Source organism: Leuciscus leuciscus (genome assembly GCF_965113295.1).
Source record: "Leuciscus leuciscus genome assembly, chromosome: 14".
Taxonomy (NCBI): Eukaryota; Metazoa; Chordata; class Actinopteri; order Cypriniformes; family Leuciscidae; genus Leuciscus; species Leuciscus leuciscus.
The window spans coordinates 13591968-13615676 of record NC_138738.1 but is presented as its reverse complement, the minus strand read 5'-3'; the positions used below and the strand labels follow the sequence as shown (position 1 = coordinate 13615676).

Here is a 23709-nt window from a genome sequence, read left to right as displayed (position 1 = left end):
ACACTTCATCTGTTGCAGCTTTAATTACATAGTGTAGGGGGAGGGGCTAACAGACTCAGATGTTGAATGACAAAATAACCTTATAATGTTCATAAACTACACGATTGAGTACATAATGTATAAGTACATTGTGTATAAGTGTATAGTGCATCATTAATTGGGACACAATGTCTTCACATAGAGTGTCATAGGAGAATATAGTGTGTCATATATTTGACATTGCAGTCATTCACATGCAACTAAATGCATTTTCTATCATAGAGAAAACTAGAGAAAAGGATATGCAGAGGTATACAGATGAGGATGTAGTGCAGTCTTAATCAAACCGAATGATGACACTCTGTACGGCTAGACAGCATACATATGGGCTTTTCATCAAGGCAAATGGTAGACCCGGTAAATAGACCTGTAGTCTCCTAATTTATGAGTTTTGCTGGCCAGTGCATGCTGCAGTCTTTGATGGGACACCTGCAGTGAAACAGTATCTTTACTGGTACATGCAGAAACTCGAGCAAGCCTGAAGGCTAGATCCATGTTCGTGCAAGAAGATAGCTGTGTGTGTGTGTGTGTGTGTGTGCGTGTGCGTGTGCGTGTGCGCGTGTGCGTGTGCGTGTGCGTGTGTGTGTGTGTGTGTGTGTGCGTTCATTAATACGTGTGTGTGGGCTGACAGCCAGACATGCCACCTCGTGTCTTTGAAGATTATTATAGGTTCTGGTAGTCAGCAGAGCACGAGGCACTGGTTTAACATTTACGTCATGCTTGCCTGAGGTGGTAACAGTGATATAAAGGTTAGTCACAATGCTCAGAGTACTGATTACACTTCCCCTTCCTGTCATGCAAGTTTTGTCAACTTTTATTTTAAAAGAAAAACTTTTGTAAAAACTTTTTTTACTGAAACAATTCAGTCACAAGCCACAAAAAAAAAAGTATAATTAGAATAAATGAATGATTTAATGATTTAACTAGATGTACCGCATGGCGGTACAAAATATGACCGCCGCTCAGGCCTGCACTGGCTTTCCACAAAAATAAATGACGTGGAGCAATTTGGCTGTATTGCGTGTTTATGTATATACCTAAAAAAAGTAGTAGTAGCCTATGTGCATGTCTGTCTGTGTGTGTATGTGTGTGTGTGTTTGTGTATGTGTGTGTCTGTGTGCGTGTATGTATGCGTGCGTTAGGGGTTGCACGGACTAGTCGAGTAGTCGAGAGATCGACTACTTCAACCACTACTCGGAGCTGTCGAAAACAATCGACTACTCGAGCGTGCAATATCCATAAATGAATTGAAAATAGCGAACGTCACCAACAGACACCACACATCAGATGTGTGGAAGTATTTCATCAAGGATGACAGAAATATTGTAATTTGCCAACTCTGTAAGGGGCCGTTCACATATGCGTCTAAAAATGAGTGGAAAGCGCGGCTGTGCCACTGTCTCCTTCTTGCGCCCCCGTGGCGTCTTTCGTTGCTATGCAACCACCATGAACCGCGCTCTCTATGAAAACAAATTAATTTAAAATGGCGAACGTCACCAATAGACATCACACATCAGATGTGTGGAAGTATTTCATAAAGAATGACAAAAATATAGTAATTTGCCAACTCTGTAACACTACTTTAAAATACAGCAGCAGTACGACATCTATGCACAACCACCTACGACTGAAACATCCAACAACAAAGGCAAATGTTAGTGAGACGCACACCACGAAGCAAACAAGCATCGGTGAATTCTGTAAACGCCCGATTACAGATAAGAGAAAACAGGTAATCACAGATTTACTCGTGGATTTTATAGTGAAGGATATGAGACCACTCTCGGCAGTTTCAGGAGAGGGATTCAGGGGAATTATCAACTTCTTTGAACCCAGTTACACCGTTCCATCGAATGCTACACTCTGGAAAGTAATTGGCCACAAATACGACTCTCTAAAAGCGGACATTGCGTCTGAAATGAAAGGCAAGAACGTCTCCCTCACTACTGATCTCTGGACTTCTTGCACCATGGATCCATATATAACAATAACGGCTCATTACATCAATGAACTATGGGAGTTGAAATCAAGGGTGTTATGCACCACTATCATGCCAGGGAGACACACTGCTGTCAACATTTCGCAGATGCTCTCAGAAACCATTAATGAGTGGGAGTTATGCATATTCTGCACAGTTCATGACAACGCAAACAATATGAACTTGGCCATGGAAATCTGCGAGGCCTTGCCCCACCACATTGGTTGCAGCGGACACACGTTACAGCTCGCAGTTAAGGCAGGTTTGGATTTACCTGTGGTCTCGAAGGCTATTGACGCTGCCAGGCGTGTCGTGAGTCACTTCCGTCACTCTTCAGTGGCGACCCGCGCATTGAAAGCACGTCAGGAGCAGCTATCCATCAGAGGGAGAAAACTCCAAAGTGATTGTGCTACTAGATGGAATTCCACATTCGACATGTTGGATCGTCTTTACGAGCAGAGAATCCCAGTGCAAGCTGTACTCAATGACGAAGCGGTAACTAATGTCCAGTATCGAAAAACTCTGGCAATAAAGTCATCTTGCTGGGATCTGATTGAGCAGCTGCTTCCCATACTGAGTCCGCTGGCTAAGGCGACAACAATCATGTGTGGAGAGCTGCACGTCGGCCTGTCCTTTCTATATCCAGTGCTTATCAATCTGACAGAAAACACTCTGCGGCCCAGCGCGGGTGATCTCACAGCCACTCAGGCATTCAAAGAGACAGTTCGGAAACAGCTGGTTATGCGGTTTAAACTGGACTCTGAAACCGTAGCCAAATCTCTACCCATTAGCGCGTGCATGTTGGATCCACGGTTTAAGCGTTTGCTGTTCCTACCAGAGAGAGCCAGAGAGGATGCCAAAGCTCATCTCGTCGAAATATTGCATGACAGCGAGACACCGCATTCAGAAACTTCAGGTGAGCTAATAATCCATAGTAAATGTTTTTTTTGTTTTTTTTAAATATGTTTAAACCACTTCTTTGCATAATTCACTGTCGCAACAGGTGAACAGGAGGTTGCCGCGGGCTGCCGTGGGACAACCAATGCGTTGCCTAGTGAGCATAAAAAACCAAGACTCGAGGCTGATCTCGAGGAGCTCTTTGGATGTAACTACAAAAGCCGCAATCCTACGACAAAGCAGCCAACTACCAGTGAAGATGAGATTCAAGATTATTTTCAGATGCCTGACATTCCCACCATGGGGAATCCTCTCGGATGGTGGGCATGTAATGAACGCCGGTTTCCTCGGCTATCCAAGCTGGCTAAATCGTATCTTGCTGTCCCTGCCACCAGTACACCAAGTGAAAGAGTTTTTTCCTTGGCCGGCAACACCGTCACAAGGCAAAGATCAAGCCTGCATCCCTCTCACGTCGATGCGCTTGTATTTCTAAATGCAAACCAGCGATCCACGAGCTCGACCAAAGACTGCGTGTGGTGGCGAGAGGACAATAGCGACGATGACTTGTGTTAGTCTAAACTTTCAAGACAATTGAAGTAAGATACTTCTTGTTATTACTGTTGATAATTTGGTAAATATAAAATGATTAAATGAAATGTACTCTGTGATTAAATTAACCGTTTTAACTGTTTTACTAATGTTTTAAAAATGAACCGTTTTAACTGTTTTACTAATGTTTTAATTTGTTTTATCAAACAGTTTAGAATGTTTGAATGACGCGAATTTATTGCGTTAGCAGTTACTTTCTATGCATTTTTCTTTTAACACGTACATTTCTCTGTTACATGTCATAATTATAATGTTTTTGCATTACTTTGTTGCATTAGGCTATGAAATTAATAAACATTTATTGATAAGAACTATTTCATGTCTTTTCATTTACAGTAGCATGAACCACGAGTAGTCGAGTAACTCGAGTATTGTTTTGATAAGAAACCGACTAGCAGAAATCAGTAGTCGTGCAACCCCTAGCGTGCGTACATGTGTGTGCGCGTGTGTGTTTGTGTGTGTGTGTGTCTGTGCATGTGGATTTGTATGTGTGTGTATGGGTGTGTGTCTGTGCGTGTGGATGTCAGTGTGTGTGCATGCTTGCGTTTGTTTGTATTCCTGCATGTGTGTGTGTGACAGTATCATCCTAAACCAGCAACCCTTCGCTCAACACCACCATCTACAGGCCGATGAGTGTACAGTCACTAAATGTGCACATAAATGAATTTATTTTATACCCCCCCATGGATGAAATTCTACGAAATTTAGCATACCCCCAGAGGATGTCAAGTTAATCATACACATGAAATATGGTGCAGTTCTGAACATCTCAACTGAAGATAGGGGCGATTAAAGCAGAATAATATTGCATTTTAATTTTTTATGGGAGGGGCGCAAATCACAAATGAGTGATTATGGGCTAGGTTGATGTGGGCCCTTAAGAGCAACATACCATAAAAATTTCTTCATCCTCGGTGCCACGGTTCAGGTAGTTATTTAGGAAAAACTGATTTTTTGGGGTTTGGGGGGGCCCAGCGCGGGGGGGGGAGTGGCCCCCGGGGACCAAACGAAATTTTTCCGTAAAAGTCTAGTGGGGCTACTGTAAGGAGGAGGCGGAGGCAGTATTAGAATCCATGTGCTGAAGTTTATTAAGTGTAGGCAGCAGACTGAGTAGAAATAGGCAAAGTGTAAAAACACTGGTAAATGTCCAAGGGGCAACCAAACCAAGGGGTATCCAAAGGCAGAAGAAGAGCAGGCAAGCGAGAAGGTCAAACTCCAGTAACAATCCGAACAGGCAGTCAAAATCCAAAGGGTAATCCTAGAGACAGATATCAATGAAGGCAGGCAAGGGTCAAACTCCAGAAACAATCCAAACAGGCAGTCAAACCCAAAGGGTAATCCTAGAGACAGATATCAATGAAGGCAGGCAAAGATCATACACAAAGTAATCAGACAATGAATAGAGAATGCTTGGTAAGGCAGTAGAACTGGCAATACTTCGCAAGGCTTGTTTGGTCATGCCATGCTTTAAATGGCCGCCAAACAGGAAGTAACCATAGAGTGAGCAGAGGGAGTGGCACACAGTTAGAATTCAGGAGAGGGCTCCCTCTGTTGGCGTGGCGTTACAGAATCCCCTCCCCTAGAAGCGCCTCCTGGCGCTCTACGTGGACGTCCCCGTGGTCGGGGGGCTGGACGATCGGGTCTGGCTCGATGAAAGTCTCTAATGAGAGAGGGATCTAGGATATCGTGGGTGGCTACCCATGATCTCTCCTCAGGTCCATAGCCTTCCCAGTCCACCAAGTATTCGATCTGACCCCCTCTGCGTCTTGAATCCAGTAGCTTGTCCACTTTGTAGGCTGGTACTCCTTCTACATCCAGTGGTGGTGGAGGCTCTTGGTTCTCTGCGTTGGGGTCATCATTCAGGTGGACCGGTTTGAGGAGCGAGACATGGAAGGATGGGGAGATGCGGTAGTTACGGGGAAGCTCAACCTTGTACGTAACCTCATTAATTTGTCTGAGAATCCTGAAGGGACCGACATATTTGGGACTGAGCTTCTTGCTTGGCAGCCGCAACTTGAGGTCCCTTGTGGAGAGCCAGACCCGCTGCCCAGGTTGGTAGGAGGGATGTGGGCGACGACGTCTATTGGCCTGGAATTCCTGTTTTCTGACTGCTCTCTGTAGACGGACATGAGCGCTGTCCCATACCCTCTCACTTCGTCGGATCCAGTCGTCCACGGCCGGGACTGACGAGGGTTCACCAGACCACGGGAATAACGGAGGTTGATACCCCAAGACACATTGGAAGGGTGTCATGTTAGTGGAGGAGTGAGTCAATGAATTTTGGGCGTATTCAGCCCATGGAAGGAAATCTGCCCAACGGTGTTGTTCGTGACTGCAGTAGCTTCTAAGGTACCTGCCAATCTCTTGGTTAAGACGTTCTACTTGTCCATTAGACTGGGGGTGGTAACCTGACGTGAGGCTCACATTGATATCTAGGTGTTTGCAAAAGGCTTTCCAGACTTGAGATGTGAACTGGGTTCCTCTGTCAGTGACAATATCATCTGGAATGCCATAGACCCGAAATACATGATGGAATAGGGTCTGTGCCGTCTCCATGGCCGTAGGGAGGCCCTTTAAGGGAACCAGGCGACAGGACTTCGAGAAGCGATCAATGATTACGAGTATAGTAGTGAAACCATTCGATAGGGGTAAATCTGTGATGAAGTCTATGGATAAGTGTGACCATGGACGTTGTGGAATGGGTAGTGGTTGGAGGAGGCCTGAGGGCAATTCCTTGGAGGTCTTGGATTGTGCGCAGACAGGGCAGGACTTAACATAAACTGCAACGTCCCTTGTCATTGATGGCCACCAAAAGGAGTTTTGTAACAGATGGAGTGTACGGGAGATCCCCGGGTGACCCGAACTTAGAGAGGTGTGGACCCACTGCATGACTCTTTGACGGAGAGTTTGAGGTACATACAGTTTATTGGGAGGATTGTTGATGGGGGGTGGTTCCTGTTGATGGGCTAGTTGGATCTCTTCCATCAGGTCCCAAGTGACTGGAGCTATGATGATGGATGGAGGCAGAATAGGTTCGGGTGAACTACATCCAGAAGGGGGATCATAGCGTCTGGACAAGGCATCAGCCTTACTGTTCTTGCAGCCAGGTCTGTAAGTCACTGTGAATTGAAAACGACTGAAGAACAGGGACCAGCGAGCTTGACGAGGGTTCAGGCGTTTGGCACTCTTAATATATTCAAGGTTTTTGTGATCTGTGATGACTAGAAACGGATGAATTGCCCCCTCTAGCCAATGTCTCCACTCTTCAATGGCTGCCTTCATGGATAACAGTTCTTTATTTCCTACATCATAGTTTCGTTCGGCTGAAGTTAACTTTCTTGAGAAAAAGGCACAAGGGTAGAGTTTACCTGGCTGCCCGTGACGCTGGGATAGCACAGCTCCGATTCCACAATCTGAGGCGTCAACCTCAACCACAAAGGGGAGACTGGGATCAGGATGTTTGAGGATGGGGGCTGAGGTAAAACTGTCCTTAAGTTTAGTGAAAGCTTGAGCGGCTTCTTCAGACCATTTAACCTTAGCAGGTTTGCCCTTGAGTAGAGAAGTCAAGGGAGAAGCAATCAGACTGTAGTTTCTTATGAAGCGCCTGTAGAAATTTGCAAAGCCTAGGAATCTCTGTAATTCCTTTATCGTGGTAGGTTGGGGCCATTCAGTGACTGCCTGGACCTTGGAGTCGTTCATCTCTACCCCTTGATGGCTGATGTTATATCCCAGGAAGGTTGTGTGTTTAACATGAAACTCACATTTCTCAGCTTTGACATATAGTTGGTTTTCTAAGAGACGAGTGAGAACAGTCCGGACATGACAAATGTGGTCAGCTTCAGACTTGGAATATATTAATATGTCATCAATGTAGGCCACGACATATTGGTTTAATAGGTCACGAAAAATCTCATTGATGAAGGACTGAAATACAGCAGGTGAGTTTGAAAGACCATAGGGCATAACCTGGTATTCGTAGTGCCCCCTAGTGGTGAGGAAGGCCGTTTTCCACTCATCCCCTTCACGAATTCGGATCAAGTTATAGGCACTTCTGAGGTCCAGTTTCGTGTAGATCTTGGCTTCACGTAGCTGTTCGAGAGCTGCAGGAATCAGAGGAAGGGGGTAACGGAATTTGACGGTGACGTTGTTTAGTCCCCTGTAATCAATACAGGGGCGTAAACCCCCATCCTTCTTTTCTACAAAGAAGAAACCTGCAGCAGCTGGAGAAGTGGAGGGGCGGATAAACCCTGAGTTCAAGGCTTCCTCAACATAGTCTTCCATAGCTTGAGTTTCGTTGCGTGACAGTGGATACATTTTGCTTTTAGGGGGCATGGCATTGGGTAATAGGTCAATGGCGCAGTCCCATTGTCGATGAGGTGGAAGTTGCGTGGCCTTAGTCTTGCTAAATACTTCAATGAGATCATTATAACAGGTAGGAATCTTCGTAGTTTGCTTGGTGTCTGGGCTTTCGATGCTTGTAGTGAAACATGGTTGAATTGCGGAGTGCATACAATGGTTCTGGCAGAATTCAGACCAATGAGTGAGTTCACCATGGCGCCAGGAGATAACTGGGTCGTGGGCAGATAACCAGGGAAAGCCAAGGATGATTTCCTGTCTAGGTGAATCTATGACGTAGAAAGAGATGGCCTCTTGATGAAATATTCCGATACGGAGTTGAAGAGGTTGTGTCTGTTGAATAATTCCATCTCCTATGGGTGCATCGTTAACAGCACTGATTCGGATAGGTGGTGTGCACGGTAGAGTAGGGATGTTGAATTTGGTGATGAGGTCCTTGTGGATCAGGTTCAGGGCTGCTCCAGAGTCAATCAATGCTGTTAAATCCATAGAAACATTGTCTGAAGTTAGTCGAACAGGAAAGGTAACAGACTTGATAGGGAGGAGAGAAAACTGTTCAGTCTTTACCCGGGTGGGTTTGGTGGTTATCCGAGTCTTGTGTGGGCAGTCCAGGCTATGGTGTCCGGATTCACCGCAGTAAAAGCACAGGTTGAGCCGTCTCCGTCGAGTTCTCTCCTCCTCTGAAAGTCTGGAGAAACCCAGTTGCATAGGTTCCTGACTGAGGCTAGATTCAGATGAAGGGGTAGACTGCAGGACATAAGGTTGACGTATGGAAGGAGTATTGGGCTGTGACCATCGAGCAGACTTCTTCTTGGGAGCTGTTCTCATCAAATTATCAATTTTGATAGCCAGTGTTACATAATCAGAAAATGAAGAATTCTCACCCTTGCAGGCCAGCTCGGCTTGTAGTTCAGCATTGAGGCTTTGTTGAAACACAGCTTTCAGAGAAACATCGTTCCACCCACTCTGAGCTGCGAGCGTTCTGAATTCAATGGCATACTCTGCAACAGTACGATTACCCTGAGACATGTGAAGCAGCTGTGTCGATATATCTTTACCTCCAGCAGGATATTCGAACACATCTCTGAGCTGCTGAATGAAATAATTATAGGAAGTTCTAAAGTTCGAGTCAGTGTCCCAAACTGCAGAAGCCCACTCAATAGCTTTCCCAGAGAGTAGTGTCATCAGAAAAGCACATTTTTTCCCATCAGTGAACTTGTCTTTCTGGTTATCAAAAAATATCTCCACCTGGCGAATAAATCCTTTGCAATGGTCAGCTGAACCGTCAAATTTATCAGGCATAGCAAAGCTTACTGTTTGAGGCGCAGGTGGAGGGAGCGATCGAAGATAGTGGGTCAGATATTCACTGGTAGATTGGAGCTTTTCAAGCTGTTCCCGATATTCCCTCAGCATCTCACTTTGATAAGCAAACGCTGTTTGAAGCTCTAAAACTTCTGCTGGATTCATAGGAGGCGAAGTATTCTGTAAGGAGGAGGCGGAGGCAGTATTAGAATCCATGTGCTGAAGTTTATTAAGTGTAGGCAGCAGACTGAGTAGAAATAGGCAAAGTGTAAAAACACTGGTAAATGTCCAAGGGGCAACCAAACCAAGGGGTATCCAAAGGCAGAAGAAGAGCAGGCAAGCGAGAAGGTCAAACTCCAGTAACAATCCGAACAGGCAGTCAAAATCCAAAGGGTAATCCTAGAGACAGATATCAATGAAGGCAGGCAAGGGTCAAACTCCAGAAACAATCCAAACAGGCAGTCAAACCCAAAGGGTAATCCTAGAGACAGATATCAATGAAGGCAGGCAAAGATCATACATAAAGTAATCAGACAATGAATAGAGAATGCTTGGTAAGGCAGTAGAACTGGCAATACTTCGCAAGGCTTGTTTGGTCATGCCATGCTTTAAATGGCCGCCAAACAGGAAGTAACCATAGAGTGAGCAGAGGGAGTGGCACACAGTTAGAATTCAGGAGAGGGCTCCCTCTGTTGGCGTGGCGTTACAGCTACATGCCCACCAAATTTCATGTTCCCCGGTGTTTCGGTGTCCCTGGTATCGTTGACGAAAAATTCAGTAGATGACAAAAAAAAAAAAAAAAAAAAACTTTGACAATCCCTATATGACCCCATAATTATTGAGCAAGTGAAATGAACAGACTAATGAATGAGTGGTTGAGAAAGCAAACAAACAAATGAATTAATGAATGAGTTAGCGAGCGAACAAATGAATTGACTAAATGACTGAATGATTTAGCAAGTGAATGAACAAAAGAGAGACAGACAGAATAAATAAACAAGCAAGGGAATGAATGAATAATAGAAGAACAAATAAACAGACTGAATAAATGAGTGAATGACTGAAAGATAAAAACATTAATTTTAAACATAAAAACACTGATGTGGTGCATTGTTTTGTGGTATTACTTATATACTGTTGTAGTATTTATTAATATTTTAAGCTTTTATTTTTTAATTTGAGTTAAACGTTTATTTGCTTTAATATTTTATTTCTATAGGAATTGTAGTACTTCACCTTAAATGAAAATTAATTTTGAATTTTAATTTTAGTTAAAAGTTTATTGCTTTAATGTTTTATTTCTAAAGGAATTTTAGTACTTCAGCTTAAATGAAAATTTGTTTTTATTTTTTATTTTAGTTAAAAGTTTATTGCTTTAATATTTTATTTCTATTGGAATTTTAGTACTTCAGCTTAAATGAAAAATAATTTTTTATTTTAATTTTAGTTAAAAGTTTATTGCTTTAATATTTTATTTCTATAGCAATTTCAGCTTAAATGACAATTAGAAATATAGCCTTGGCAATTAACTGAAATAAACAAGTTTACGTTTTTCATCTAATATTTATATTTTACTTTATTTCAGCATTTTTTCAATTAGTTTTAGTTAACAACATGTGGTGATTAAAAATCTGATTGTGTGTTAGATGACTTTTATGCCTCCAGTGCCTGAGGTTAGAGCCTCTGTGATAAACACAGGGACCTGCTCTATAATTGGTTAAATTGATGGGAACAAGTTCCAAATTCCTGAGAGGGCAGAGGCCCTGGTTAGGGCATGCAGTGTGTGCAGATGGCTGCTCTGATCTGGAAGTGAATCTAAAGAGATTTCCCTGAACAGGAATGCACCCCGTTAATCTGTAGCCCCTCTTAGAAAAGGACCACTGGACTGAATAAAACATTTTAAGGTTATAGTAGAGGATATGCAAACTCATAATCAAGCTATTCATGGTTCTTCAACATCACACATTGTTTTCTTGTCTTCACCAAAAAGTGGATTTTTAATTTTTCCTGCTGTATTACACAGTTTAGTAATGTTGTTTCCTGCCCCTTAATGGCCCATCACTGGCCTTTAAACAATGATCAGTTTATATCTTTGAAATTTGTTTTTATAACACCCAAGTCTGAATGGAATCTAAATGAGAAGCAATTTCACATACTAGGTTGGTTTGTTGATAACGTTGAAACATCTTATAAAACATCATAAGTCTGTCATACAACCAAGCCAGCGTCAAAGAACTAGCAGCGACAAAAGCCGACTGTGTTGCAGATATACAAAACATTAAATAAAACATGCTTTCTTCACATATTGGAATGGAAATATTCACATATTGGAATGCTCAGGTAAGATGACGTCATTTTGTAACTCCCTCTGTCTGTGCCGTCTTGACTTCTTTGCTCGTTTTCATCACTTTTGCTTTTATCCTCATACTCGTTTGCTAAACTGAACTGTCAATCAGAACGATTTCTCTCACCGACAGCTCCGACGCTGATTCAACATGCCGAATTGCTCAAACTGCGTGGTGTGTCATGGCCTATAAGAGTTAACAGGACTCAAATGGCAATTTCTCATTTCCATTTGACCTCTATTACTAAATTCATAGCCAGTTGGCAAAGGTGAATATAAAGTGTCCTGATTATTGGAAAATCTGCCTTACTCAATGAGCAATGCAGCTAAAGATTCATTTGTGTGTGAGTTTGCATAATAATATGCAAGAGCAGTGTGTGTGAGTGAACATTATAAAAAATAAATGTTTCCACAAAAACTACATTATGAGACCAGACAGGGGAAACCTTGGAAAGCCTGTTTCTTTCTCAGAGTAAATAAAATTAAACATCTAATTGTCTGATAAAGTTAAATATGACTAGTCATACTGTGAGATACATTTTCAGTTATAAGAAATAAAGTTGTGAGATAAAGTGTCACAGTTTCCTTTTTATTGATTTTAGTCTGAGGCCAAAGCAGTCATGGCTTAATTGACATACATACAAATAATAATAAATAAAAAACATTATGTTGGTTTTAGGGGTAAAGTTAGTGAACAGAAAATATCATTCGCTCAAAAACAATAGATGTTAATGGAAGACATGATAGTGTGTGTGCGCATAAAATATTTGTTGAAGTTTTTATACGGCTGCGGTCTTCTTCTAGAAAGTCTTCAGAGGCTAATGAGATTTAAAATATGCACTACAATTTGTCTGGAAAGGTCTAGGCCTACAATTACTCAGGATATAATCACCAGCCTGGAGAGGGAGGACTATAAGTAAAGGGCCTTGTGTTAACAGTGACTGTGGGAACAGATCAACCCTGGACAACTACAATCCGGACATTAGAGAGCATTACCTCAGCTTCTCATGTTCGCTGTGTGACACAAGGTCGAAGATGGGCTTAACAGCTGTCAGAGCAAAAGCCTAAACCTAGAGTATATGTGCTGCTTGCCAGTATTTTATTTTTATTTTATTTTTTTTGCTGCGTTTATGCCAGTTATTTCCGTAGTTCTGACATCCACATAAACTGGTGTGATTAATTTATACATATTAATACAGATGTCAAGACAGTAAATCAAAGGCTCTTACAGGGGCTTTCCCCATAACTCTGCTTATCCATGTTATTCTTGAACTCATTAGAGTTTAATACCCTGCACAGCTGCTAGCAGGACTGGATCTCCTGTCTCGCCAGTCGGACCCTCCCTGGGGCGCGTTCCCAAATTCCCACTGCCCGTGTTCGGTTTCCTGCCCCTGAATGGGAGCAAAAGAGCCACCACTGGTCTTAAAACAATTACCAGTTTAAGAGCTCTAAATAAGCCGCTTCATGGAAAACAATATAATGACAGCAACTGTTATTTACTGTAATGAATTGGCCCCTATTATGAGCATAGGGTCCTGTGGGGACCGCTTATTGAGGGCTTTCAATGCTCTCCCACTGAATACATGTCTGGAGACATAAAGGCCTCTCAAAGCAACACTAAGACTTTAGCCTTGACGATAAAAGAGTTGCGGTAAGATCATATTTACAAACCATTCACTAACATTTTAAAGCCTGTTGAGCCACATCCTATTTGGGTAAATAAAAGGAGTCTGTGTGGTGGGAAGTGTGGATGTATACTGTATTCTCGAGAGCTAGTTCAGAGAAGGACTTGACTCAGGCATGGGAAAGCAAATAAGTGGGATTATCTGCCTTCAAAGGTGCAGCTGAATGAATGGTAGGGCACAGAACTCACACAAAAGTGGGTGATAGAGAAGTGCCCTAGCATTGGTAGTGCAGATACACGCATACACACCTGATTGTGCATTTATCATCCATTATTTGTATGTGTATTTAAGTGCAAAATGAATGTTCAGACGGGTCTTTGTTGTCAGATACACCTGCTTGAATCTTAAGCCATACCTGTGAGGGTTTATCATTAGGTGAGAATTTAGCAAAATGTTATTTTATAATTCCGTTGCTTGTCCTGACAGAAAGTCAACAATCTGTAACGTACAACACCGCTTTGAAAACAAACTGAGATGTCAATGAATACTTTGTCAAATTAATACAATATATATTCATTTGAACAAGCATAGTTTGTACCTACTGTAGATGTATGACACAAATATACATACTACTGTTCAAGGAAATTTGAACAAATTGTAGAATACTTTTGCATTAAACAGATCAAAATAATTTTACATAGTTACAAAATTATTTGTCAAATATGCATCACAGTTTCCACAAAAATATTAACTGTTTTCAGCATTGATACTAATAAGAAATATTTCTAGTGCACTAAATCAGTATATTAGAATGATTTTTGAGGGATCATGTGATATTGAAAATAGGAATAAACTCAAATCTGTGTATCATTTTGAAATGATTAATGTACCTGAATCTTCCAAATGAACCTATTCACCGAAATGAATAACATTTCCCAATGCTATTTTATAGGAGAGCATGTTTATTGGCTCAGCTAAATAACAGTGATGTAGCATATGGTCATTTTACATCACTGCTGTAATTGATTCAATTCACATTTATTTGTATAGCGCTTTTCACAATACACATAGTTTCAAAGCAGCTTTACAGTAAATGCATGAGTCCACATTACAATTTAGAGTGATATGTTATCAGAGGTAACTGTCTCTAAGTTATGTATTTCCGAAATGTACATATACAAATCACAATTAGCTAAAAATGTATTAATTTAAACAGTGTAATAATTTAACAGTGCAGTTTAGTGAAGTTAAGTTGGTAACATTGCTAGTTTCAGATATTTACTCAACACTGAAAACATGTATGTTTCTTGTGCTGGTGCACGTGTCTTATGAGTGAATGTGTAGCTGTGTTTCAGTTTAACTGTATACATTGTTGCTCCTCCTACTCTCAGTAATGTACTGTGTCTCAACAACAGCCCTACATTTGCATTCTCACACATACAAACAAGCAGACGTCGTACATATATTACCCAGCTTTTCCCTTCAGGCAGCCTTGGAGAAAAACGATACCATTGCACAGAGCATTTTGCACATGCCTTCCCGGACAGTTCCCACACTCAAAGTTGTCTTGGGGTGTCTGACCTTTGCCAAGTGCACTGTCCCCCGCCCCCTTCAAACTCAGCTACTCTCCTCCCCTTCCCAAGGCCCTCCGGTTTGGACAGCTGCAGCCAAGCTGGCCGCCTCGCTCGTGGAAAACATCCGCCACACATGGAGGGCTTTGGTTGTGGCCTCTCTGCCAGAGAGAAAGAGAAGGAAGGAGAGAGAAAAAGAGAGAAGGGTGGAAAGATACCGTGAGTGTGTGTGGGTAGCACTTTTCCCAGCCCTGTGGACACATGTCTGCCCGCCTCCCCTGTCACCCTCTCCCTACGCACACATCCCAGGGTTCATAGGCCTAATCCCCTGCAGCATGGCTCCAATTTAAGGCCTCCCCACCGTCAGAATGTGGAACATAAACAGAACTGAGGTTACATGCTGCAGCACTGCCTCTCCTTGCGTCCTGTGCCTCGGCCCGGGCCCTCAGCCAGCACACACCATCTGAGATTCATTCAATTTTGAAGCTGGCTGCACTCCACTCCACTATGTTTTATTTTTTTTATTTTTTTTGCGGGTTTTTTTTACTAACCATTAGGTAGCACAGCCTGAGTGATTTTTTTATTTTTTATTCTACCCTTCACCTTTCTTGACTTCTCTATAAGGTGTTTGTTTTGTTTTAAAAAAAGGGGGGTTCACACAAAAATTAAAATTCTGTCATCATTTACCCTCATGTTGTATTTACCCTTTAGGATTATTTTTTCTTCTTTTCTTAAAAATTTATTTATTTATTCATCCATACATACATCGAAACTCTGTGTTGTCTAATATTATTTTGCTCTCCATTGACTTCCATTGTAAAGACAAAAACAGTTGAATTATTCCTCAAAATACCTCCTTTTCAGATCCACAGAGAAAATAAATGCATATAGGTTTGTATTGACATGTGGGTTTTAAAAATTGCAGGGTTTTCTTTGTTTTTTTTAACCCCATCCCATTAACCCCTAATTACATTGTGTGGTTCTGGCTAGATTGATTTCTGTTTCTTCACCCCCTCTTGTTTGTGCTGATGAAAATGGTATGAATACTGAAGAGGATTACTTTGAGATTGAGGCTTGGAGCAGGAACTTTATGATGGGAACCTTGTTTGATGTTGCTATGACATTGCATCATGTTTTTGTTTTGTCATTCATAACCTTGCAACAGTAGAGTGTGACAGTTAAAGGGAGTTCCATTTTATCCTATGCAGCTCTATTGTACTCACACAGACCTTGCAATGATTCCAACTCAAACATTGAAAACATTCAGTGATAACTGTTACGGCATCCTCCCTTCTTACCTTTATACTACAATAGGAAGACTGTAAAAGCTTATAAAATGGCTCATAAAGGTACAGTTCACCCAAAATGGAAGTGCTATCATTATTTACTCACCTTCATGCCGATCCAAAACTGTATGCAATGTATTTGTCTCTACAATGAAGGTCAGTGTTGTTTTGGACCCCAATGACTTCCATTACATTCACAGAAAAAGAGATTTTTCAAAATATCTTACTTTTTGTTCAACAGAATAAAGAAATGCAATCCGGTTTGGAATGACATGAGGGTGAGTAAAAGATCAGATAATCTTAATTTTGGGGTGAAATATCCCTTTATTTACTGTATGGAATACATTTATCTCATGTTTTTGTATTTTGTCTGAGATATTATCATTACAAATAACATGCAAATAAAGATAAAACTAAAAGATGAATTTTACTTTCTATAAAAAATATGCTGAATTGATTAAGGTTATTGCAAAGAACATGATCCACTGATCTTCTTTTCCAGTATGCATATCTTCTTTACTCGTGAGACCCTCCGAACATGAAACTCAAGCAAACCCTATAAAAGATGTACAGAGATAACACAGAGCTGCAAGTTGTCGATATAAAAAGATCAAAACAACGACTTGAATGTTTTCTCCCCCGCGTGGCCCTTTCAGAAGCATGGGTCACACCGCGTTGAGGTTACGGCAGAACCCAGTGGAACCTCAGATCACATATAAGCTGCTCCAGCTCAGGCACATCAAAACCAAACTCATCCTGATGCAGATTTCCTCCACAGGCCCACCGGGAACCACCACTACGAGGTGCTGCTCCCCTAAACTCATTCCGCTCTGAGAAAGTGCCTGGGAAAAAAAAAGTGGGCAGCTTTTTGCTCAGAGCTCTCAGCTTAAGCCTCCCCAGTGCCAAGAGCTTTCATGATTTAGAAGTCTGGCACTTGTTTCATACCTTCTGGCTACAAGCAGTTGAAACACTGCTCCTTTTTATTTTACTGAAGGCAGCTATCGTACAAAAAAACCCTCTTGAGAAATCCATGTCCAGGTTTTAAGTTGTTTTATTGGTCTTTCACTCATGCTGCAGTTTTAGAGCTTAAAAATAATATTTGTGATTATATAATCTCTAGTGATCTCCATAAAGTTTGAAAGAGGGCATCATTGTGACCTTCAGAGTGTACTCCTATCATTGCTGTTGCACTTTTCTGAAACTGAATATTGTATTTTGTGCAAGTAAAAATAGAGAAGTGGCATGTTAACTGGTATTGTTAACAGGTTTCTTGCCCTTGACCACTAAATGTCTTCTCCACACATCTGTTGTTCTGCTCGTGTTGAGGTTCACTTTCCATTTTAAAGACAACATGTGTGAGACTTATTCTAGTTTTGAGGTTAAATTATCTTTCTTTTTTTTTTTTCTTTTTTTTTAATGTGTGATTATGTATAAAAATGTGATAATAGTGATCTGTGATGTTATGTCAGATATTAAAAGTTTAGATATTAATAGGGGGTTGGTTTGTCAACACAATAATTATTTTACATTTACATGGTATTACAAGTATTGTTTTTTTATTGTAAAGCAATATGTTAAAGTTAGACCTTAGGGGCAAGATGCCCCCAGTAGCATGTAGCAGTAGTCAAGAATAGAAATTTATTGAAAATATTCTAATCAGGATGTCAGAATCAGAATGTGTAGTTTGTGGAAAAAAAAGAAAAAAAAGTCAGTCAATATAACGTACAACTTCCTGTTACCGTAAGGAACCAACACAATGTTCACTAACCTGGCAAAGTTTTTTAATTGGATTGGTGTTTATTCTCTTTAGTATGCAGTGTGAAGTATTTCACTGAGTAAAGAACAAGTTTATACTTGCATCAAGTTGTGTGCAGTGTGTATTAGGTGTATTATCATCTCTGACAGACAGCGTGTTGAAGCCACTCTGGCTGCAATTTTCTCCCTCTTCTCGGACAGCGATCAGCTCAAAGGATCCTGACAACTCGATACTGCTCTCCAGGCGGAGCTCTGAGGGCGGAGGCCCCAGCAGGATGATTCTCTAGATAAAGAGGAAGCCTAGCAACACCCGCCTTGAAGACGGTTAACCAGGAAGGCTGCAAAAGGGAGCCTACCGCCCAATCTACTGCCTTCACGGAGCTCGCAGAGCGAAGACTTCAGCATAACGACCTACTTTAGCGAGGGGAAACCTAACTACACTCTACGCTAAAAGACCACCTCACCAAGGAGGCTCGCAAAGAGCCACACAACTTAGACCGGTTATCCAATGCGGAGCTCTGGGGAGCGGAGGTCTCAGCATGACGACTCTCTAAATCGAGAGGGAACCTAGCAATGATCCCCAAAGTGTGGTTCCACCAGAGAGGCTCACAAAGAGCCATATAACCTGGCGTGACCACTCCGGCTGGGGTCTATTAACGAAGGCCTCCGCATACCAACTCTAAACTCTAGAGAAAGCCTATCTTTGTTCAATGCTAAAGACCACTTACGAAAGAGGCTCAAAAGAGAGCCTAATGATTCGATACTGCTATCCAGGGAGAGCCCTAGGGAGCAGAGGCCTCAGCAAGACGACTCTCCAAAACGAGGGGACACCTAACCACACTCCACCTTTCATACCCGGCACCTAAGAGTGGAGGCTTCAACATAACAACTGTCTAAAATGAGAGGAAGCCAAGCTACGTTCTATGCCAGGACTGATTACCAAGGAGGCTCAAAGGGAGCTCTACAACCTGATACTGCTATCCAAGTGAAGCTCTGGGGAGCGGAGGTCTCAAATAGAAAAACTCTCTAAAACGAGTGTAGACTAATATACTCTCTAAAACACACCTCCTCTGCTATCTATTCCTCGGAGGAGGACCGTGAGTGACGACTCTCACCCTCTCACCCTAGAGGCTTGGGGCATGGACCTGGACCGGCAAAGGATATAGGTCTTAAAGGGGTGGTTCAGGATTTTCGACATCGGACCTCATTTTCAAGTGAGCCTGGTTGTTATTCATCAGTGGAGACAGTTTTCAAAAAAATTCATCCAGTCCTTACTTTTGGATAGTTCACTGGTGCTAGGCTAGCGCGAGTCAACGGTGCACGTTAGCCTGCCATTAAAAACAGTTTTACCCTCTCCACAGTACACCAAAAGCAAATAAATTATAACGCCAGACTATCGATGTAAATGTCTGTTGAGAGAATAATGTTAGAAATCAAAGTACTCTTTGCTTTTGCTTGTTGTAGCTGTGTAGCTGTTGCTTACACATTACACATAGCAACACAGCTAAAGTTTTATATATGATATATTAGTATATTTGACCTTTAATTGAAAGTAGCCTACATTTACCTGTTGATGCCTTTACAAGCACCCGTAAAAGCAGTTGAGTTGTGTTTGATTTGAGTCTGGCGCGACGCAAGAAAGGGACAAAATATGCTGTATTTTTGTAATTTTTGTAAAAACAAACAAACTTAAAAACATTATTAGAAGCCTGTTGGGCTATAAGTAAAATATAATTAGAATAAATTTAAGTATTATAATAAAAATATAAGTATTCTTTAAACTGATGACTTTAACAAACGGATAGACTACAATTAACAGCCTCAGATAGTTACAGTAGGTCTACTTACAGTAGTTCTATCTTTAACAGTTTATACGTTTTCGTTAACAATAAATTTCCTTATGGTGAAAACTAACTACTATGAAAATGGTTTCAGTTATCACTTTTTTCCACTTGATTTAGTCTATTTGGTTTTGTATCAAATACATTGAGACTTTCGTTATCGAGATCTGGCAGCAGCGGCACATTTTTTCATTTTCCTACGTGCTTCTGCTCAATTTTCATTTTCCTTCAGTACGTCGCCTGGCTTTGCGGTATATTCGCGGGTTTTCTCCGGCCAATTTTTACCTGTCCAATCAGCGAACAGAGGGAGTGGCTGAGAACGATGACGTTGAGGTTGTGCACTAGTTTGAGTTGTAGTTCAGTAATGGCGGCGGAGAAAGATGCGAGCGAAACCATTCGGTCCGTTGTGGCAACGCTGCCGAATATCCAGAAGTTAAAGCCGGAGCAAGAACAATCTTTGCTGAGTTTTGTTGGTGGCCATGATGTTGTGGCCCTCCTCCCCACGGGGTTCGCATGACATACGTCACGACCAAACGTTAGCGATTGGTTATGGCAGATCCAGAGTGGCGCTGGGCAGATCCAATAGTTTTAAACTTCAACAGAGTACCCGTCTTCAAGGAAGAGGCCAGACTCTCTGTACAAATGAAATGTATGCGAGTCTGGTAGGAACAGGCTAACATTTTTTCTCTTGGGCGAGCAATTCGCGGACAGCTTACCCTGCGCATTAAATTCCCCATATGCCATCAGTATCATGGCATACTACACAAAACCAGTCAGTATCTGGTGTGACCACCATTTGCCTCACGCAGTGCAACACATCTCCTTCGCATAGAGTTGATCAGGTTGTTGATTGTGGCCTCTGAAATGTTGGTCCACTCCTCTTCAATGGCTGTGCAAAGTTGTTGGATATTGGCAGGACCTGGAACACGCTGTCGTATACGCCGATCCAGAGCATCCCAAACATGTTCAATGGGTGACATGTCCGGTGAGTATGCTGGCCATGTAAGAACTGGGATGTTTTCAGCTTCCAGGAATTGTGCACAGATCCTTGCAACATGGGGCCGTGCATTACCATGCTGCAACATGAGGTGATAGTCGTGGATGAATGGCACAACAATGGGCCTCAGGATCTCGTTACGGTATCTCTGTGCATTCAAAATGCCATCAATAAAATGCACCTGTGTTCGTTGTCCATAACATACGCCTGCCCATACCATAACCCCACCGCCACCATGGGCCACTCGATCCACAACGTTGACATCAGCAAACTGCTCACCCACACGACGCCATACACGCTGTCTGCCATCTGCCCTGTCCAGTGAAAACCCGGGATTCATCTGTGAAGAGAACACCTCTCCAAAGTACCAGACGCCATCGAATGTGAGCATTTGCCCACTCAAGTCGGTTACGACGACGAACTGCAGTCAAGTCGAAACCCTCGATGAGGACGACGAGCATGCAGATGAGCTTCCCTGAGACGGTTTCTGACAGTTTGTGCAGAAATTCTTTGGTTATGCAAACCGTTTGTTGCAGTAGCTGTCCGGATGGCTGCTCTCAGACGATCTTGGAGGTGAAGATGCTGGATGTGGAGGTCCTGGGCTGGTGTGGTTACACGTGGTCTGCGGTTGTGAGGCCGGTTGGATGTACTGCCAAATTCTCTGAAACGCCTTTGGAGATGGCTTATGGTAAAGAAATGAACATTCAATTCATGGGCAACAGCTCTGGTGGACATTCCTGCAGTCAGCATGCCAATTGCACGCTCCCTCAAAACTTGTGCTGTGTGATAAAACTGCACATTTTAGAGTGGCCTTTTATTGTGGCCAGCCTAATGCCGAGTTCACACTGAACGATTTTAGGCCTGATTTTCGCTCGCCGACAGGTTTTGGGAGATCGTCGACAAATGCCCAAAATCATAGGCAAATCGGTGCTCGTTCCGCTGCAAATCAGCGCACAGACAATTTGGATCGCAATATTTTTGCAGGCTATTATTTTTAAAATTACTTTCAGTCTCACGCGAGAACTCCGGTTTCACACAGATCTTGCGTTATTTCCTTATCACTTCTCGCGTGTGTTTGGTTGTGAAATGTAGTTTTCGGATCAGACAGAAGTTGTCGCGATTCTTTCTTTTGTAAAGTCATGCAGTGTGAAACGCCCTGTCGCCGATCCATCGTGCAGTGCGAACACACCAGCAACTGAATGTTACCCCAGATAGTCATGCAGTGTGAAAAGAACAGTGACCCGACTACTTTGAAAATCGTGCAGTGTGAACTCGGCATAAGGCACACCTGTGCAATAATCATGCTGTCTAATCAGCATCTTGATATGCCACACCTGTGAGGTGGATGGATTATCTCGGCAAAGGAGAAGTGCTCACTAACACAGATTTAGACAGATTTGTGAACAATATTTGAGAGAAATAGGTATTTTGTGTACATAGAAAAAGTCTTAGATCTTTGAGTTCAGCTCATGAAAAATGGGGTCAAAAACAAAAGTGTTGCGTTTATAATTTTGTTCAGTGTATATATACACACACTTGAATGTAATTCATAGAAGTATATTATGTAATTCAGGTACATCTTTTTGACTGATATCCTGTTATTTGGTTTGTCATTATTCAATTATTTCACTAACTTGTTAGAATACATACATACATAGAATATTTTATTATGTATAGTTATATTTATATTAGAATATTTCATTAATAACACCATTTAAAAAACATAAAAAAAATAGAACACATATATTTTACATATTCTGCAAAAATCGGTTGAGATAAGTTTTCCCTATAGGGGGTCTTCTTGCCCCGGGTAGGGGCTCATGTTATCCCATCGGAGGTAAGATGGCCCCTTTTTATGATTTTCAGTTTTGTGCATTGAAAACTAAATTTGCAAATGTTTCAATTTATTTTAGTGTGTATCATATTGCTGAACTTATCTCGAAATATGTTACAATTTAGCAGAAAATGTTTATAAGAGCTGTTTACATATTTTCCCATTCTTAATTGTCCCTGAGTGGGAATAGATCATTGTACAACACAATCAAACAATCTATTTTCATGGACAGGAGTCTGTAAAACTAAGTGTCATTATTCACAACTTTGCATTGTCTCATCTATGATAGATGTTCTCATCTATCGTTTTTTTTTTTCTACAGACAACTTGATTATTTAGTGTCTATACAGCAGGGGTTCGAAGGCACCCCACTTGGGGTTCTGAGAGCTGACCATCTGCTGGGGGTCTCTTTACCCCCTGGTCTAGTCCTGGAGCTGGCATTTTATATGGGTGACACAGCTAAGCTGTGTGCCCATCTCCAAAAGTCTGTGTTGAGAGAACTTCTGAAGATTGAGTTTGTAGACACAGTTAGCTATACAGCTGGCCACTTTCTGCTTGAAAATATACAGAGATGCCCGTTACTGTAATTTTTATAGCCATACGATTCATAAATGCTGTTTTATATAGAAGAGGGTTTAGAAGTATTGGCCAGGACTCTTTAATATCCATTACTATGGCTATAATGGCTACATTATGACTGTACAGTTCACCCAACAAAGAAAATTCCAATTTCTTAACCCAATTTCTTAACCTGTTTACTTCCTTCTTTGGAACACAAAATCATATATATATATATATATATATTTATTTTATATATATTTTTTTTTTTTTTTTTTTTTTTTTCATAAAATGAAAGTCAATAGGGTGCAAAATAACCCTGGACCCCATTGGACAGGTTTAGAATGACATGAGTGTGAGTAAATCATGTAAGAATTTTCATTTTGCGGGAAAACGCTAGTTGTGTTTCTTCTGTTTGGAGGGTTAATATTTGGAGGTTAATATTTTTTAACAATGGAACAACCATTGTCAAAGCATAAGACTTATTATGCTCAAATAAGGCCTAACGAAGGTGAAAATCCATGTTTCACCTTATACATACCTTTTGTGCTCTTTTCATTTTTGTTTTGATTAATGGTCCATTTCATCACTGTCTCTGATACCTGCCACAACCAATAAGGCACAAAAACGAGGGGCTGTGGCAGAACTAACTTAATTCTTGTCGTCCGCCCCTTTGCAAGGTATGGGAAAAATAGCGTGGTCTGAAGTTTTTGCGAT

At 41.6% G+C, this 23709-nt stretch overlaps 1 long non-coding RNA gene across 1 annotated transcript; it reads left to right on the top strand.

Annotated features, from left to right (window-relative positions):
- Positions 1-11512: 11512 nt before the first annotated feature.
- On the top strand, positions 11513-17409 carry LOC309474233. The gene is made up of 2 exons (XR_014197261.1): positions 11513-16285; positions 16510-17409. It is a non-coding gene; the product is annotated as an uncharacterized lncRNA (long non-coding RNA).
- The last annotated feature ends 6300 nt before the right edge of the window (positions 17410-23709 follow it).